Source organism: Oreochromis niloticus, linkage group LG17 (assembly GCF_001858045.2).
Source record: "Oreochromis niloticus isolate F11D_XX linkage group LG17, O_niloticus_UMD_NMBU, whole genome shotgun sequence".
Lineage (NCBI taxonomy): Eukaryota > Metazoa > Chordata > Actinopteri > Cichliformes > Cichlidae > Oreochromis > Oreochromis niloticus.
Genome location: NC_031981.2, coordinates 17973315 through 17993097, shown reverse-complemented (window position 1 = coordinate 17993097; position 19783 = coordinate 17973315). Strand labels below are relative to the sequence as shown.

Below are 19783 nucleotides of genomic sequence, written 5' to 3'. Positions count from 1 at the left end.
AAAACACACAGTGCAGCAAAGTAGAGATAACAAAATATTTGCATCTAAAAAGATTCGATGGAGCTCATTCGTTTTCACCTCCTCCACCCACCACCGCCATCCCGAGCCCACCTGATCCAGCTGCAGTTACCGCCAGCACTTTTATTTTTTTTTAATTTCCCATGATTAATCTTTGGGTGGCGGTGTATCATTAATCACTACATGAGATGGGGGGGGGGTGGGGGGGGCGCGTTTACAGTGTGTGTAACTGGTAGACTGAATGGTGGTGTCACTGTTGTTGGGAAGCCTGCCGTCTTCTTCTTCGTTTATATATTTTTTAAACGATTATTCTTTTATTCAAAGGGATGGGGGTGTACCCTGGTGTAAAGCCGAAGATGCACCTCCTTATAATGTTAATACTAATAGTAATAATAATTTATTATTATTGGATAATCAGCCTTTGTTTGGAAGTCGTCACTGGCGCAGCGCCAGCGCAGCTCTGGATTTTTTGGATGGCGCTATGTTTAAACTTGGGCATGCTCACTGTGCCAGGATAAATTTGCATTTTATTTGCAGCTGTAATTAGCTGATCAGCATCTCTCTGCCCCCCTCTCTCTCTCCCTCTCTGCCCATCTTTCTTCTCATTATGATTTTGTATTTTCGCCGCCTCTTTCACCGCCTCTCCCCAATCCCTCATTTTCCAATGTCCTGGCACCGCCACCAGATGTTTATCGGTTTTATACCCAGGGACGCTGCCATGTCAAACAGACCGAGGATGGACACTTGCAGGCGGTTGGGTATCCAGGCAAGCCCCCTCCCTCCCTCTCTCCCCTACCACCTCCTCCTCCTCCTTCTCTTTTCCTGGCTGTGCATAATCCTGGACTGGGTGGCCACTGGTAGTCCAGTGAGGGTTTCATATGAAACGGGGTAAGGGGAGGGGGACAAGGAGATCACGTTGGTTGCTGATTAAAGGGTTCTCCAAATATAAAATAAATTAAAAAAGCTCGATTTAATTCACCCCGTGAAAGAGAAATCTTAATCTTTTTGTCCGTGCAGTAACGGACTACATCCGCGCTGATGGGAGGCTGATGGTGCGCCCCAGATATACTGCAGATAGAGATGTGGAGATGAGCTTAATGAGATGCGTGGCTGTGGGTGGGGTTGGGGGCAAACATCCAGTGCAGGAGTCATCCCAGGAGAGATCTGCACAATGCGACCTGCCCGTTATCTGCAAGGGAATGCACTCCCTCGCGCTCTCTCTTGCTTTAATGAGCAGTGGTTTATTAAACACTCTCTCACTCTTTTAACCCCATAATTGAAAAAAAAGGCTCTTCTGGAGCGGCTCGACCCCCCACACTGCAGCAGCTCTGCTCCACTGCAGAGGATGCAGCGGTGGATGCAGTGGTTATCTCCATGTAGCTTACCTGGGCTGCAACAATCACAAGGGGGCTTTGCAGACCCCCCCACCGACCCCCCTCCTTCCCCTCCAGTTTGGCCATGATATACAAATATTTATCCGCTGATAAGGAACCACTATGATGGCAGATAACCTCCAGTGCCACTGCGTCAGGACTCTTTGTCTGTACAGTCTCAGCAATTACTAAACATTTCCCTTCCTCCCCCTCTTTTTTTTCCTCCTTAAACTTCTCCGTTGCTTTTAATTCGTTAAAGCGTTATTAGGAGTCTCTCTAAGCCTCTTTAGTCAATGACTGTTTGTGGAGTCTGGAAAAGAAAGAAAGCATGGGAGGGGAGATGGGGGGAGGAAGGGTTTCTGTGTGTGTGTGTGTGTGTGTGTGTGTGTGTTTTGGGGGGGGGGGGGGGTGAATGAAAGACTGGCTTGATTTTCCTCGCAATCCACGGAACAAATAGCTAACATTTAACGTTTACACCCTGCCTGGCGACTCACTGGCGCTGCGGGGCCGAGCCGAGTCGGGCTAAAGTGTCCCGAAAGCCTTTGGAGGGGTGTAAGTCCCCGGCTATCGGGTTCTCCAGATCCCCTTTAAATGACTGTCAAAAGAGGCAAATATCGAATTGCACGGGGTCTCACTCTCCCCGCCCTCTCTCGCTCTCCCAGCCTTCCCTGCCAGCCTGGCACCAGTAATGCGTTACTGTAACGTGATTAGCTACTTCTCCAGGAGCAGGCAGGGATTTCCAGGGAATTCATTCTTTATTTGCCACTGTGTGTAAATGTAGTTTGTGTCACCATGACTGGAATAAGATAACAAATAAATCAGACAATTATTAATCGAGAGATTTATTAGGAAATACAAACACATTTGAAGGTGTTTTCTCGAAATGATCTTTATCTGATCATTTACTGGTACATCGAAAAAGTTCAAGGAACTCTTCATTTTTATATGTGTAAATAAAGTAATAAGGTATTAAAATAAATACAAAGATTAAACTTAATTAATCTTGTCAAACTTTAGAAATATTAAAGTACAAATTATTGCATTAATAGGACGTGAGCTGATGTGTTTATTCTAGTGTTATTTCCTGTTTTAGTGGTGACTAAAACTTTATTTTGGCGCAAAGTCGGTAAACATTTTAAGCGTTTTTATGATTATATTTGACTTGTGATTCTATACATGCAGTTTGTATGTCCCTGCGGCCACTGAGGTTAGGAAATCCTTTAAAACAACTGTCCAGATATGTGCCCAAAGACGTTTCAAGATGGCAGCCACGTGTTGAGACTTCTAAAAAGGACAGTAACGCCATCATACCAAATGAATAGAGCACTGAGAAAGAAAGCGTATTATTTTCACATGCACATCAGTTAGCCTGTCTTTTCTGACAGTTTTATTAAAGCATGGGGATAGAAATCACTTGGACACTTTGCCTGCGTATGCGGGTAACTGGAATAGTTCAGAATCACATCAGAATTATACATGCAATTAGTATGAGCACGTTTGTGAAGGACATATAATTTATTTCTTTATTTTGATTGGGAGTTAATAGATGATTTGGCACTTTAGGCCCAAAAGACGCCAAATAAATTAATATGGAAAGAAAAGTAAAACTTTTGTTAAGTGGGCAGAAGCCAGGAACAGTAAGGATCTATTATACCTGCTGTACTGTAAAAGGAAGAACACGCACATTTAATACAAAGCTGCTTTTATAGTAGTGCCACGCATTTCCGCCACGGGCACTCACACTGCAGCACGAAAGGGAATTATAAAGACACCTGGAAAGGTGTCACAATGTGCTTTAATCACAGCAAACATCTCCAGTACCCCATTCTTCACTGGTTTACAGTGTGCCAACATAGAAATCACCCACACAAAATAAGCATCTTTATGGTTTCAAAGACTAAATAAATAATTAAAATAATACAATGTGTGTGAAGCTATTATACACTCAGATTTATCTGAGCCTGCAAAGATAAACCCCAGCTGAAGCCTATAAAATCTTTAGGACTATACTTTTTCCCCCTTTTCTGATTACCTTCAGCCACACTCCAAAGTTCCCCAAATTGGACACACAGCGGTGTTTGAAAATAACACACCCTCTTTAACAGTGTATAGCCTTATCTACAAAAGGCCTATGCATCGTCATTAATCTTCGCCAGGCTAATTAAATTAATCCATCGCCTCTTGGCACTGGAATATAACGACCACCACTAAATCCGCTGCTGGATAACGAATTTGTTTTTTAAAACAGAAAAGAGTTTCTTGCTTTTAATAGTTTACAACAAAAAAGAACACAGCACAGGCCGAATTCATTATCAGTTCATTTTATTTATTAACGGGTGGTTATCGATAAATAATAATATATGTATATATATATTTTTTTTTTAAATGCACCTTTTTGGGTTTGAGTGTAGATGTTTGAGTGAACACGGGAAGGCTGCTGGAGGGCTGTGATTGACAGTCCGTCCGCGGGATCATGTTTAATCCCTGCCTCTCTCGAGCCTGTTCAGAACTCATTTCTCCACCGCGAGATGGGGGACTCAGATGGTTGCCAGGGCAACGCCGATAGTCCTAAGCCATTTCCATTTCCTGCGAACGAGAGAGAAGGTTGGGTGGTGTGGGGCGCGTTTGCCTCAGAGGTCGTCACAAAGTCATTCACAAGCAGCGGAGGGGACCGTTAACCGGAAGCGGACAGACTACTCATTACTTGCTCCGCAGGAGTGTTTTGCTCATTATGGAGGGACATTTGTTACTTTAGAGGAAATAGTAGGGGCATAAAAGCCTCCGGGAACGAGGTCTTGCAACTTGAAACGCACTGGGGCACTTATTTGGGCACTTATTTTTGAAGCACTGAATAAACTGACTTTCAGTGACTTTCAATTTCAGTATTTATATTGAAATAAAAACTGCACGTGTGGAAGTACCAGTCAACTTTAAAGAAAAGGAAAAGAAAAACTTAAGAACTTTGCTAACTTTACAAATAAGATTAAATATTTTAAAAAGCTGGAAGTTATCCTTTTACTGTCCTACACCCCATAAATTTCTACATCTACATCAACAGGTTTTTTTTTTTTTTTTTACCTTAAATATGTTACACACAGTTAAAAGAAAAAAATAAGGAAAATACAGAAACCCCCTAAAAAATGAAAGCATGAGGTTGAGGAAAATGCCCAGATGATTTTATGAGGCGGTTTGGGGGGGAAAGTATAAGTTGGACAAAAAATAATAGGTGACGACTGAAGCTAACATTTTACCATTATATTTATCATGGTGAAATTTTACACCCAAATATTTTGTCATTCAAATGTGTTTGTTATTTAAAAAAAACCAAAGGGAATGTGTCTCACTATCAAAAAAATTGTGTATCAGCACATCTCTCTCTCTTTGAGGAAAAAAATTAGAAGGGGGAAACCCAAAGAGTGACACACACACACACACGCTTCCTATTCCACTTTTCCCTGAACCTTTTCCTTCTTCCATTCAGCCTCCTCAGAGAAACGAGCGCTCAGCATCATCAGCATCCGGTGACGACGTCCATGAGGAGATGAAGGTGAGCCAGCCTTTCTGATCAAAGCACCCGTCTATAAAGCTCAAGGCTGGCCTTCCTCGGTGGGTATGTTGCTTTTATTCTGCACACATACACATCGCAGACACACACATACGCTCTTTCCTAACCCACCCCGACGGTGAAAAATGCCTTTCCTTTCAATCAGGTTGCAAAAAAAAGAAGAAAAAAAAGCCAACCTGCCATCTTACTTTGTGGCATTTTAAATCAAATGTCTGCTTCACCTGGATCTGCAATAGTGCACACTTCTCCCCGGGGGTGCTGCTTGCATACAGCCAGGTTGACAGTGTCAGCATGCCGACAGGGTGTTAATGCACTGCTTGTTAGTTTTAATTAAGTAGCCTTTAGCCTAGTGATCAGTGAGATCAAGGCAGTTATTTAAATAAGCACACCAGGTCTCCAGTAAACTGCAGGCAAGAGTTGTTGGCTCCAGCTCTGCTCCTTTTCTCCATCACCTGGCCTCATTAATTCAACACATCTTTGCCTTTCGGTTGACATGACACCACATCTGTCAGAACATAGCCCACTCTCTCAGTCAGTCCTGGCATCAGTGGTCTCAATTTTATTTTCACAACCGACCAACTTTCTTTCTAAGCGGAGAGCCACAGGCATCTGCAGAGTGTGTTCGGTCTGTGTCTACACGATAAAGAGGAAAGTTAGGTGAAGGACAACAATCTGGTAGAGGAGACTGATCAGGAGGAATAATGATAAAAAGGCTAATAAGGTATCTCTCTCCAGCACATTGTTAAAGAGTTTGCATGTCGCCTATGAGGCTGCTTATATTAAGCCACATCCAGCAGGTCTATTTTTTTAATATACTGAATATGCAAACATGTTTGAGTAGTGTAATTGCAGATGATGCTTTAGGCCTGTCTTAAAAAAAAAAAAAACCTTTCAGAATATTCAAACTGCCCTCTTTTCACATCACACCCCTAACAGCTTTTGAAAAGCTGATGTTCAAAAAAGAATTGATAAAGGAGAGCGAAGATCCACAGGCAGAGGAGATAGAAGAGCTGCTTTCAGGCTAAACACTTTCTGACGCAGTCAACACATCTGATGAAAGGTCAGAATATTGTTTCAGGGATAAGAAGAACAAAAGTGAGAATACAGATTCTGTAAGGAAAACGTGTCTTTAAGGAGTTTAAACTTTGAAGGGGGTCGGCTCTCTTTGACCTTTTGAAACTTAGCAAGAATATCTACCCCCCCCCCCCCCCCCCCCCCCCGCCCACTTATTACACGCCTTAAATATGTAAATACAGAAACCAGAAACAGAGCAGCCATGATGTGAATAAATGGACAGAATTTGTGGTACCGGAAGCCTCTTTCCTGTTTTGAGTCTGAGACAGATTGACCAGTGAGGGCTGAGTGGGCTGCAAAAGATTTGTCACTGATGCGCTGGTAAAAAAAGATAGGCTTGAAACTATCTGCAGTTGTCTAGCAAGAAATTTGCTTTTTATTAGAATTTTTAAGGCAGTGCACAGAACAGGAAGTTTGGTCCTGATGTATTATATGTAATACTGGCCGTGGCCTCAGAGGCTGTGTCTGAAATCTCACAGGTACCTGTTAAGGAAGGGCACTCACTCTGTAGTCATATAAGACTCTAAACTAGACTCTAAAACCAACAAACATTTTTTTTTTAATATCAACTAGAAAGATTAAAACGTGTTCATTTCTTTTTTTCATCCTTTTCCTTATTCATCCTACTTAATTAAACTTAATTTTAAATGCTGTAGCAAAACAATGTCAAACTTTAGGATAAATAAACACATCTCATCTTAACTATTTTTTTTCTTTGGCAATGCATGATGATACACAATTCCTGCCTAGTAACTGCCTACTCTAGTGAAGTACTATGGGATACTCTGGTTCCACTAAAAAGGGGATACAAAGAGGCAATTTTACCATGTAACTCACTGTAGTGAATGACTTCAGACTCAGATAATGGCTGATGGGGTCCCAGATTGCTCTATAGGCTTAGCAAATTACCAAGGTATGGCGATAGAGTCCATGAATAAAAGTTTTGTGCTTTAAATGTCTTTTTTTTAACTGAAAGGCTGGGAAATAAGAGAACACTTCTGCATGATTCTGCAAAACAGTGTATTCAATCCATCATCGACAGTTTCGTTATATCGTTTAAGTCCAACATTTCTCCAATTTTCAGTGCAGCTACTGTTAGAAAAATAATAAGATTACTGAAAAAAATAGCACTTCATCTTAATCATCCAATGTGGATGTAATTCAAAAGGAAATTAGACCAAAACAAAACACAGGAACAGTACTTATTTTTAATACTATTTTTTATTTAAAATACATAACTAGGTATTAAATGGCTTCCAAAGTACAATTTCCCAATGTTTCTTATGGCGCATTTTCCATCACAAACCCATCAGAAGATTATTCATAATCAAAGATAGTGTTAAAACAATGATACTTGAAAACATGAAGCCAAGTAAAACACATTAAGACATTATTCATAGCGGTCAGGAGCCACTGTGATTATAGAAAATTAATAATAGGATGTAGTTCTTTTCTCTCAAACCTCATGGAAGAGATCCAACACAAAATCACGAAGATGAAGTCGAGACAGACTGCTTCTTCTAACATGTATATCCTGGTAGATGTACTCAGGCCATTGCTCATTAGACACTATAATCTTATCTGCTTCTCTCCCTTCAAAACCAGCGCTAACTGTTATCCATGAAAACAGATGATGTTTTTGTTGGGTCGCTCTGATCTTAAAGGGTTTCCTCCAATGAAAACAACAGGTGGGAGATGAAAAGTGTGAGGTGCCACGGCAGAGAAAGTGGTGTTGTTTCTGTGGCTGAAGTGTACATTAAGAGCTCGATTGAAGTGTTACCTTTTAACCTCATCAGCGAGACTCTGTGGCGTTCGTGTGGTAAAACCTGGTAGATTGTCTGTCTCTCTCTTTCTCACTAACAAGGGATGCCTTTTCAAAACTGTTTGATGATCTGAAAAGAAAAAAGGAAGCACATTTAAGAACTCGAGTGTAAACTGTGTGTGAACCACAGTCGTGTGTATCAAACTTATACATCAGCTCACAAATATATATGTTTAACAGATCTGGCTTATGCCCACACAACAAATCTGAGCATGAGATGAGAGGAAAATACTGCTCCAATCAGTCCTTAAGTCATGTGGAAAACATTCCTTATCGATTGTCCAACATCCATCGCCAAACTGCTACCGTCTGTCTTTTTCGAGGAAGAAAAAGGAGCAGATCCCAAAAATGAAAGGCTGCAATTTTCCTTTGATTGCCCTTATCATAGAGCAGAAATCTCAAACTGTTTGGCCTGTTATTAAGTCTGATCAGAGTGCAGGGATATTACAGGCAAATGTATGAAAAGGTTATGAGAGCTATCAAAAGAAGAAGTGACGTCATGCATTTAATGAATAAAAGATTGGGCAACAGATATATCCAAATAGCCCCAGCAACAATAAGGGAACAACCACTGCCTTTTCTATTTTCAGGGATGTCAACACATCTACTTCTAAGTCGAGGCAGAAGGATGGGAAAAAGAGACCTGAATAACTAGAAGCCCCCGCAGGCATCTGCCACTCATCTGCCACTCAACCGATGCAGATCCAGTGTGATTTTTAACTCCTTAATACTTGATTGTATTATCTCAGGCGTGATAAAATAAGTCAGTGTTTCAGCCGAGAGCAACAAAGTGTCAGTCAGAAACTGCAGTGAAGATATGCTAAAAGGTTTTCTGTGCTTCTGGCGCAGACAAGCAGATACAGAGCAGATTATGCTTTATTAGCTGTTCATGGAGACTTAATTGTGAGATCAAAGTTAACAGTGTTCCATCGGTGCGAGGCAGAGCAGATTTCATTAGGCTGAGTAATATCAGCGCAATAATAGTGTCATCTGCGCACAGCAAGTTCAGAGGATCTTAATAATATTTCTGGACAAACTGGAAGAGGAAATTCATCCGCACGAATGGCAAAATGTCTCCAAGCTTATAGGAAAACAGTAATAAACAAGACATACAGTGGAATTTGGCTTGATGGTTGCACTCTGCAGCTGCCCTGGTCAATCAGAAATATCATACACAAGACTAAAACAAATCCACTCGTGCAGAATCCAGTAACAAATGAATATAATGGACATACATGGGACAAAAGATGCAAACGATCCACGGTTCACAGACCAGGAGGTGGAGTAGCCTGAAAAATGTGAGGAGATGATCTCAAATCATTATCAAGTGTGTTAAAAAGATATAAGCGAGCCTAAATTATGGTTAAAAACTTGGGCTGAAGAGAAACACACACAGTTACAGTGTTTATGGTGAGTGCTGCAAGTTAGGTCCAAAGTGTAGAGCATATACCCAGCCCCTTAATGTAGTAGAATATGATATAGTAAAGGCAGTATTAGGGGTGGCGTGCTTCACCTTGTAATTAGTAGTGGAGGGATAATAGCTGTTTCCTGTGCATTGCATCTCTAAGATAAGGAAACTATTATTCAGATGTTGTGATTGTTTGCTGCTACTTCCAGAATTTAATCTAAGTGCTGTCATAAAGTTCCCACCATAAAAAGGAAAAGAAAGAAAAAAGACCTGATTTTAGTTTGGTTAAACTACCTTATCTTTATCCTCGCCCTCTTAGGCAGCTCAAGTGGTGATGCTATTTTTAGATCTTTCCTGAAAGACCCATTTCAACCACTCGCCCTCATGCATTTGCAATGTGTGCTGCATCCTTCAGTGGACAAAACCGTGGCTCTTGGGAGAGGACAAAGTTGCTTTTAGGATGTTACAGTAGAACTTGGCATTGATAGGCTGACCCTGGGGCATGAATTTATGGTTCAGGATTCTGTGAATGCCAAAAAAAACTAGTGAGCATGCTTCTTGTCATTCTCCTGACCAAATGCACTGCCGTTAGGTTTGGACACATTGGTCGCTTCCACAGAAACCTGGCATTTTGTGATATTGAAGTAATTTGCTGTCTGCACACATGGTATATCAACTTCATGGTGAATGAGGCTTCAGTGCTCTAACTATATGGAAGAGCTCCAGAGGTGCACGAGGGGGTGATCTTGAAGGGATATCAGCCAAATTTAAATCAGGTAATATTATTTGATTTTCTTACTGAGGAGTCAAACAAGTTTGTGATCCGACTACTGAGGTGTAAGAATTCCTAAAAGCCCTTTCCCTCATTAAAAATAACTTTATTCCAACAAAACTAATGCCTTTAGATGAGCATTATTTGTGAGGCTGAGGGGGTTACAGCAGGCCTGGGACTTCTCCTCTGAGAGATCTTGAAAACACATCTTGGAACCTTCCTGCATAACAGATGTTTGCAGTCAAGTCAAATCAAAGCCACACAGTACTCCTGAAAAAGATCAAGAATAGCTGATTGTTACAGGTCCATTATTAAACATCAGCATTAACCGTTATCCAAAAGTTAAATCATTCTTATATACAGACTATAGCAGTCAAAACATGGACCGAATATGTGGCAGACTGCCACTGTTGCTTCAGCGCTGACCCTACATGACCCCTCCTCTCACTGACTGGTCTCAGATGGCTGACTCTTTTTTCTTTTCTTTTCTTTTTTTGTCCTTTTTCACAAACACATCTATCAATTTACACACATACATAAGTAGAACTCTCACTTAAACTCAGCTTAGTGCGTTTGGCAGCTCTTTGACCCACTCAGGCACATAAGCACCCATCCTCAGTGGAGAAGTGTGGAGTCTGCCTAGCGTGGTGCTGAGCCACTGACCTCATGAAGCTGTAGGTTAGATGGTGGGGTTAACACCGGGTCTCCCTCAGCTGCTCCCTGTTAATATTGCATCAGTGGAGTGCTGTTTTAAAGTGTCAGGAGAAGAAGCCTGATACCCACTTACCTCACCTTTACCGAGGCAGGAATCTACGCAGGTGACAAATTAAAAGAGAAATCTGAACCACTTCATCTTCTAGAGCGAGTATGCCCCCATTCAATGGGCAGAAGGGTCACTGAATGATTATGAAAATACTCTGACTCATATTATATGGTGTTCACAGTCACTACTCAATTAAAATGAACACCTGCTGGAGAAATGGTATATTTTCTTTTCCAAAGCCTATCCAAGTCGTTTTTGGTGTCTAAATCCAAAGAAGTAGTTTTGAGGTTTAAATTGTAGCCAGCAAGAGAAAGTGAAAGCAAAAGGCAGAGCGAATGAAATTAAAATGCAAAATACAAAGGTCCAAACCTTGTGTCACTTGCTTTACTGCCAGCCCTTCATCCTCCAAGTCTGGACTTGGTCTTTTTGTGAAAGAGGCCTGCTATCTCTTATCATCTAATACTGGTGCAACCAGTGCATCAAGGTATCAACATCACAGGAAACCTTGTGCGTGTCTCTGCAACACCAGTGGTATTTGACAGAACAGCAATATTTGACACTCTGTGCTGAAAATATTTTGACATTCCAGGCTCTGGTTGTGTATGTGACCTTCTTGTATATCATGTGTTGTATTCTTTGATTCCATTTATAGTTGCTTCATTGATTCGCCTCAAAGTTAACATTTGTTTAATCTGGAAGCCAGCCATTTTGCTTTGCCAACAGACATCGCTGCCAGTCTCTTCCTGTGTGTATGCCCCTTCACAGAGGGCCTTCCACTACCATCATTACACCAAATGAAGCAATATCTCTTTGAAGAATGTGTCACAGTTTGGTAGAAGCAATGCCAAGTGCGTTGAAGCTGTGCTGTCAACATGTGGTGGCCCAACACCTTAGTAAGGCCCTAGTCACACAGGCTTAGAGACCGGTCAGTGATTTCATCATAATCTTTAGTTAGACTTAGAGTTTTTTATTGTCATTGTGCAGTTTCTTGCACAGCGAAATTGGGTAGCTGGACCACAAAGGTGCAAAGATAAGAAGACAAAACAATATACAACAAGGGGAAAACAAATAAATAAATAAAATAAAATAAAAAGCATATATGTATACATATATGTGAGTGAAACTATATACATGGAGTATGCGTAAGAAACATTGAAACAGAAACATTGTGGGTCTGTATACAAGAGCAGTTATATAGTATAATAAATAAATAAATAAGGGTGGAGGGGTTATGGTCATTTAGGGTGGAGATGGTAATTCTACTGAGACCAGAATATTGCACAGGACCAAAAAATATTGCACATACCAAAGATATTGAACATGAGCCAATAAAAAAATATTGCACAGAACATGGAAAGACTGAAATATTGCACATAGACGATCAATAGCAGTGTCAGAGTGGATGTGTGTATATATGTATTGTAAATATGCATTCCACAACCAGGTGACTTAGGGTTGCTGGAGGCTGCTGTATTGCAAAGACGTTAATGGTATTCCACTGAAAAGCTTCTTGAGATTACTTTGGTAATCAACAGGTTGCTGCAGCCACCCATTGTTTGCAGGGAAATAACAGTTTGTCTGCGAACACTCACCACCCACTCACTAAGCAATAGTGAAACTATGAAAAGCGCGACCATTCAGAGTAAATGTTGCGCTCTACAACTGCAACCAACATGTTTGAAAAAGCAACACTTTTACTTTGAGGTCTCCATTTCCAGTATTCATTGAACTCTTTCAAGTTTCACTACCAGGAACCAGCGATTAACAAGTGTTTGCATACATGTCAGTATCTTCCATGTAATTATGTTGGACTGCAGCAACTTGTAAGCAACTAAGGCGATGACATTTTTTCAGAGGAACCAGGAACCATCAACTGGACTCCAGGCATGTGTGACGGAGGCCTAAGACACCTTAATTTGTCACCCATGTGTGTATCTTTGGTCAGTCTGGGTTCCTGCTGGCTGATACCAGAAGGGAACTTGGTGTTCTGAATAGTGAGCTGTTAATTTGTATTGTCAACAAATACCCAACAACTTTACACAATTATGTAGCATTTTACTGATCATATAATGACTTTTTTTTTTTTTTTGCAAAACATCAGACCTAAAGGCAAATGGCCTTCTTGGTAACCTGATTATAATACATTTTTAGGATACACTAAGTATTTGAATGAAAAACAAGTCATTACCATTTGAGAAAATGTTTGAAGAAAACAGCAGTGGGCTTGCATGCATCCTTTAAAATATTGCCCTACACCTGCGCAACCATTGATGCACATGCCGCCCCTATTTGACTTCATTTGTTACACATGACGACGCTGCAGCAGGTGTTTCTGTTGTATACGTGCAGCAAGTGTGTGACCGTGAGGCTAAACTCAAACGGCGGCCAGTGGAATCAAAGAGCATAAGAAAGAGGGTGTAGACTGAGGGGATAATAGTGTTGTGTCACTCTGTGGTTTGCAGAAAAAGATGAAATGAGCTTTTAGTAGTCGAGGAAACTGAGGGAATCAAACACTTCCTGGCTTTAAAGTGGAAACAGCGGAGACTTCCTCCCTCATATGCAGGTAGAGGAGGCACCATCAGGGAGCAACAAAGACACAGAGTCTAAACACGAGGCTTTACGCCATCACCACCTCTGACTTGGAGGACACAGAGGAAGCTTGTGTCTGCATGTGTGCAAGGGGGTGTGTGCGCTAGCTTGTTGGCCTCTCCTGGGGTGGTAACACACACCATGGTGGTGCGGGAGGGGGTGACCGGCTCAGCGGTGATTTCTGTGAAGCTCATTCCACAACCGGTCACGGGGTTAAGTGCCATAGTCATACACCCAAATGCAGACACACACACACACGAACACTGGAGCCATTGAGTCGAATGTACAGAGTAGACGCCACTGGAGGGGGTTCCTCTCTCTCTCTCTCTTTCTGTCTCACACACACGCACAAACACGCAGACACTCTTACACACACGCATGATAAAACGGGAGCTGAAAGGAGAGAGTGACCACACAGGCTGCAGGAGATTTATGACCGACATCCTTTGATTTCTGCGTAATTTGGAGCTATTGTACACACTGCACTGGAGTAATTAGAACAATGGGGAATTCTTCAGTGAGAAGCAGACAGCTTTAAAAGGTTACCTCCCCCAAATGATAAAACAAACATTGTTTTTATTTACGTTTAGCTGTATCTATCCATGCAGAAATCTCAGATGTGTCAAGATCTTATCATATTACACAATGTGTATGGTAAATATCTACTCATGCAGGCAGATGCTACTATCCAAGGAAAAACCAGTAAACAGGTTTCTACTGATTCACGTTGATGTACGTTGTTCATGTACGTGCACACCGACAACACCTGCTACTGTCTCTGAAGGCAGTTGACGAAATGTTAAATTATTGACGCAGCATCAATGTTTTCCTTTTACACTTTCTTTGCTAGCAATTTCCTGTTTACGCAGTTGTTTTTCCATTTGATGATTTCTTTTGTTTTCAGTCAGCGTTTGGTTAGGTTTAGGCTGAGTGAAATCAAATCAAATCAAGCGTCAGAGTGGCAGCTGGTTCAATTCTTGATTAAAAGGAAAGGAAAAGTCCTTCATTGTTCCCCTTCTCATGTCCTTTAGCAAACCATACACTGGACTATCCTTTATTAAAGGAAGGAAAAAATCCTTTAAAGTGACACACCATTAAACTATTCACAAAAAGAAACAGAGCATATAAATTACTGCTACAAATAATGTGTTGTTTTTATTTTAACAGGATTATTACATTCTTGTCCTGCATGAAACATTTTGGATTGTGGGTTTAGAAAAGTGCTCTATAAATAAAGATTGTATCGTATAAAGATCAAAGTTAACAGTTTAGCGTAGAATAAAGCGGCACAGACATAACTGAAAAAGTTTTGAATGAATTCTGATAAAAGTTTGTCCGAGTGTAGAGCGGGCTCAGGTTAACAGTCCATTAAAATCTCAGCGTAATGATTTATTGGTTCAAAATAGACCAAATGCTGTAGAACATAAAAAAACATGATTCTTACTGTGGTGTTTATTATCAACATATAGAAAGTACAGTGTAACAATTTAAAATATCATGTCACATTTGACCTCTGACCTCTCCTTTAAGGTCAGTAGATTAACCTTAAAGTCAAAGTCATAATAATGCAATATAGAGATATTTAAAACTATGTTTCTCACTGCCTTTGTTTGTATTGACAACATATAGGCATACAGGTGATGATATATGCGGGTTCCAAATATCACACTATTTTACAAATTGAATACATGGACAATGTCCCTGAATAGGTTTTGTTATTATTTCTGAAAACAAAATGAAATTGTAATCAAAAACTTTTTTTCACTTGATATTTATTACTAAATATTTAAATAAATGCTACACATTTATTATATCCACTTAAATAAAATATAATAAAAAAAATAATAGAGTGGGCTGCCTCGGCAGAGGTTTGTGTTCTTGGAGTTGTCTCTTGTTTCTTGGTGTTTTGCTGTTTGGTACAATAGCGCTGGTATATACAAAGAAACTGAAATGCTGGTGTAGCTCGTATACTGGTGTAACGCTAATAGTAGTAGTCTTAAATTTGAGCGTATTGTTATATTGCTGGCTCTGAGGATTACTGGTAATTTATTTGTCTGGACTTACCTTTCATTGTCCGTGTATCCAGCCTTACAGTGCATTCTGGTAGCGTGCCGTTGCGTTTCGTGGAATGGGGGAACATGTCACCCACTCCTCATTTGCACACCCTCCTTGGTGTGAAACCTCTAGAAACGTTGAAACTCTGAAAAACTTCGAAAGCGGCCGTTGTTGAGCCAAAATGAAGATAGATGCGGCACCTGCAGGCCTTATGTCTTGCCTCCCGTTCCCAGAAACATGTCACGCTGGGCTGTTTTCAGAACTTGGAAGAAAGTTTGAAACGAGCAGCCATGTTGGTTTCATTTTGAAATCAGGCAAAAAGATCAGCCCAGTCAGGTACTATTTGTGAGGCTGTAGGAGGCTGTAGGGGAGGGAAAGCACCTGTCAATCATTTAACACATATGTAGCGGCTTACACATCCAGTGCTGGAAACAGATATGATTCATTGCCTGCAAAAAGGAAGAAAAAAAGCACATAAACTGTAAGTTGAAATTATAGATAACATCACACCTTTAGGGGCAGGTTACGTAGAAATTCTGTTTAAATTGCGGTACTCTTTGTCTCGCTGACAGACCCACAGACAGTTGGATTGTGGATGTGGTTCTGTGCAGCTCCAGAGGAAGCTAGTATGGTACTGTAGCTTGGCTGGGCTGCAGAGCATCTGTCTTTGTGTCTTTGTGTCTGGGGTAAACCCCTGCTGCTGCCGAGCTTTTGTCTCTTCCTGATCGGCTCTAATGCTGCAGCACTAATTGTTTAACACAGAAACACGTCTTTTCTCCCTTTAATGTTTTTGTTTTTATTGTCGTCGATGCATTTATTACAAAACCTTTGTGGATTTTGAACACGAGCCTCTTTCGCCTCTTCTCCTCCTCCTCCTCCTCCTCCTCTCACCCTCCACCACTCTCCTCTTCTTCTTCCTTTTCCTCTCTCTCTCTCTCTCTCTGATTTTCTCTCTCCAAAATGCCCGCCCTGAGAAAGGCAAGAAAAAAAAGAAAATGTGAACATCAGCAAAAAATGGATGTCTGGCAAGTTGCATCATTTTCAGAAACAAACAGTGTGAAACCGTGTTAGCCAGCCTATTAGCATATATACATAAAGACCGTGTGTGCGTGCCCGTCTCCAAAATAAAAGGAAAACACAAAAAGAGGCAAACGTTACTCTCCGCTACCCGTGACGGAGGTTTCTCAAAGAGATAGAGCTCTGGGTAAACATGTGATCGCCACAGATCCAATCAGCTCAAACAAAGAGGATAAGCAATGGAGCTGGGTGAATTTTATCGTGTGTGTGTGTGCACGTCTGTGTGTTCACTGTAATGTAGGTGTGCATCTGTACTATAGTGTGCCATGTTGCTCATAGTAAAAGTGCATAAGAAAAGGGAGAAGAGGAAGCCAGGCACCACTGTTATCATTTGCATCATAATGGTAAACTGATATGAATAGCGCCGATGCTAAGCTCTTAACGTGCATGAAAATTGCTTACCTTCAAGAAATGTGTCGCCACTTCCGTGTTTATGTGCGGGTATTGTTTTGGGGTTTCATCATACTTTTTCCTCACGACACACACACACACACGCGCACACAGAAAAGTCTCACTGAGGTATTACTGCTTTCTGAAATTAGCAGCATGAATATGAATCAGCTCTTCATTCTAGGTTTGTTACTTTCAAGTGTCAAATAAACACTGAAACTTTTAGCACGAAAAACAGACAGAGACAGAGAGATTAACTGATACCGTGAATAGTTTCTTAGGGTTAAAAAAAGCCTACTTTTGTCTTCAGGACTCTTATGTTTGACCCTGAATTTTAAGACGCAGGTCCTGCGTCTTTTCAAGGCATAAGACCTTTTATAAATTTGATTGTAGAGAATTGCACTTGGTTTGCAACAACATTTATGGCTATACAGCTACAAAGAAACCTGTGACGGGCCATCCAACAAACCTCCAGGGAAAATAAAGACTCGAATGTGACCTCCTAAGTCAGTCGTGGTAGGCTAATGCTGCCAAAAGAGAGATCTAGAGAGTTTAAATGTGCATTATAATGCACGAACTAGGCAAGCAACTTCAAGCTGACTTCAAGTTGACTTCAAAGAAGTGTAACAGGAATGACACAATTGGGTCAGACGGAAAGCAAAAGACGACACTGCTCACCCCACATCCGGTTAGCCAGCACCGTTTTCTTTTATAGCATGCTAGCAAAGGTCTGTGTTTATCCTCTCCCACAATCCGTGGACTCCTGTTGAACATTTAATTCTGGAAAAACTTGGATGTTGTTGTAAAGAATTTAACTTCACAATTTCAGCGGCACTTGAAGCCACCATCGTCAAGAGATAGCTAACAAGTGAGTTCCTGTTCTGTTATACAGCATACAGCACACATTCGAAACTTAGCCTCAGACCCTCATAACTGAAAAACATTCGGTCTGTCTTTAGCCTGCTATTTATCTACCCTTCCATAGGGAAGGGTAGATAAATAATTTTCAATTTTTACCTCAAAATAGATTCTGGAAGGCACGTGCATGCAAACACACGTTTTATGAGCGAAATGTACTTTATGGTACCTTTCTTTGTCGTATTTTTTTGTAATTCATTTTTCGTGATAGATTCTTTCCTCGCAATATTTTTACACGGGTGGCAACCCGGTGCCCTGACGCCATTGTTAGTATTTATATTTATGTTTGGCACACTCCACAATTCCTCTGCCAAAGCACTAGTCGGTGGAGAGGTTTCTCTCGTTGAGTCAGTCTCTTCCAGTCAACTTGAAACATAACATCATAGCATAGAATAACATCTTAGACCCAACAGTTATCTGTTTTTTTATATTAATAAAATAAGAATAAATAGACCTAGCAAACATTTAAACATCTAGTTTGTTAGTTGTGCACGCTCCTACTCGTATATATGGTCATAAACAAAAGCTTCTGAACTCATTCCTGTCCAAAATTAGATGAAATATTTCAACGTATTTTTCTTCTTTTGATATTTTGTTTAAATTTGCGTGTAAAACGTTTTCTAACCACAATCTGAAAAGAGTCACTGAAGTTTCTTATCCAATCATTTAAAACTTTAGAGGACACATGCAAAGAAACTGAGTGTTTAACAATGGGATCAACCCCACCCCCTCGCCCTCCCTCTTCTCACCCAACCATCCCATCCTCTTTCTCTACGGTTTCCACCTCTGCCTCCTCCCTCCATCATCTCCCCAGGAGGCTCCAGAGGCCCTGTACATCCCAGATAAGACCTTCTCAGAGGGAGAAAAGAGGAGGTGGTGGAGGGTGGGGTGGGGAGTGGGGTAGAATGGGTGGTGATGGTGGAGAAGGAGAGGGGCTTCAGGGTCACCACAATGGCACGCTCCTGATAGCGCTATCAGCTTATGCTAATCACCAGCTAAGTGTTTCAGGACGAGAGGGAGCGGCAGGGCGCTATCCTAAAACATGCGCCTCCTACTTAACCTGCGCCATATCGTGATGAGCCCCAGCTCATTCAAACAGCCGCCTCTCTTTATTTAACGAGTGACGACAGTGACAAGGCACAGAGAGAGAGAGAAACGGTCCAAATTGATTAATCGTGTCACAAATTGATGTTAAGCGCTGTCGCAGATACGGCCCTTCTCTCTCTTTTTTTGACCAACTTGGCTTTTTGAGGGTATTGTTCTGCCAATAATGGCGAGGATGGGAGGGGTTGTCGGAGCCGCTTCCGATGTCTGGCTCGATGGCGTGAATACAGAGCGAGTGTGTAATTTAATGTAAGGCGCCATTGTTACCTGGGCTTACTGTACATGACAGGTGAAAGATAAAGAAGTGTGCAGGCCAAGCTCCCCTCAACCTATATTTCAAGATGAAAAACCTGGCTGATAAATGCGCCTCAGGAACAGAAGATTTAGATAAAAGTCTCTGTGAAACTAATGGGAGACTTCAGTGTCTCAGTGAAGCATTTACGCGCCACCCAAAGAGAAGGATGAGACCTTTTTGCTCAATCACTTAGTGCGTTCATCTTGAATCTTTCCTCTTGCTCTACACAGGCTTTCAGTCTTTTTCTAACTGATTTATATTCATCTCACCCTCCCTCTGATGATTTCAGTAAAACTTATTTCCCGTACAACTTCCTCACTATATCTGCCAGTGCAGCGTGGGATCAGAACTGTGTGAGGGGGGATACAATTAAATCTTCAGTTAAAGAAAAAACAGAAGTTATTTAAGTGATTTACTGACTTTTCCAGAGCAGCGATGGGCTCAGTAATCTGATTTCTGATCAAATAGACATCCAAACTCATGATCTGCTTACTTTTAACCAGTTTGTTGTTTTTAACCAAGCAGCCTCCAAAGATTTCAGTGTTAAAATGTCCAGATTT

General features: G+C 41.1%; 1 long non-coding RNA gene across 1 annotated transcript; it reads right to left on the bottom strand.

The window, feature by feature from the left end:
- Window positions 1-7166: 7166 nt before the first annotated feature.
- LOC109195009 (uncharacterized) lies at window positions 7167-16825 on the bottom strand. The gene is made up of 3 exons (XR_002056694.2): window positions 15950-16825; window positions 15449-15800; window positions 7167-7922 (listed from the first exon to the last, which is right to left on the bottom strand). It is a non-coding gene; the product is annotated as an uncharacterized LOC109195009 (long non-coding RNA).
- Between the last annotated feature and the right edge of the window lie 2958 nt (window positions 16826-19783).